Source organism: Galeopterus variegatus, unplaced genomic scaffold (genome assembly GCF_000696425.1).
Source record: "Galeopterus variegatus unplaced genomic scaffold, G_variegatus-3.0.2 Scaffold2963, whole genome shotgun sequence".
In the NCBI taxonomy this organism is placed as follows: domain Eukaryota; kingdom Metazoa; phylum Chordata; class Mammalia; order Dermoptera; family Cynocephalidae; genus Galeopterus; species Galeopterus variegatus.
The window spans coordinates 93,268-94,088 of record NW_007729074.1 but is presented as its reverse complement, the minus strand read 5'-3'; positions in this window follow the sequence as shown (position 1 = coordinate 94,088).

Genomic DNA, 821 nt, shown 5'->3' with positions numbered 1-821 from the left:
TTTAACAGGTGGCATTACACAATGATAGTTAAAAGTCACTTTTAAAGCTTAACTTACTTTTCAGGCAGTAAGTAACTGAAAATTTTGTAAACTCGCGTCATCTGAATTTGCTCCACAATTCTTTTTACTTATGGGATTTTCTGTTATACATAATTAACCTAAGAAGTTATGCTCTTTTTTCCTTACATAATATTACTGGATTCCCTCATGACTTCATTCTTATTTCTGCAGAAGAAATGGCCTGGGTATTTATTGGAGGATTAAGTTATTGTATACACACATACACATATATATATGATGAAAAACTAGAAATTATTCTTTTACTCCATTTATTTAGTCTACACAGTAAAACAAGCATGCCTCTAAGGATATCAGGCATTTTTCTTATGGACAATATTTCTGAAGTTAATTCTAATAACTTGAGAGTAGCGAAGATTTCAAAATTTGAAAGTAGTCAATAAAAATCATTAACCTTATAATACTTGCCTTAGTGCTTCGAACAAATTTATACCCTTCTCAACCATCATATGTTGTGTATATATGTGTGTTTCTAAAGGTTGTTTTAGAAGGAAACAAGTTCATGTGAGATGAATTTTTTGTCAATTTATTTGGCAAGATTTAGATTACAGTTATTATAGTCTAAAACTTGCTACTTTGTCTTAAATGATCTAGGCATTCTCATTTCTCATTGTCACTTATAAGTTGTCCTGATGTGGCATGTGATAAGCTAACTTATTTTTATTGTTCTTTAGAAAATTTATAGGAATAACTTTTTTTTTTTGGATGGCCAGTACAGGGATCTGAACACTTTTTTTTTTGGC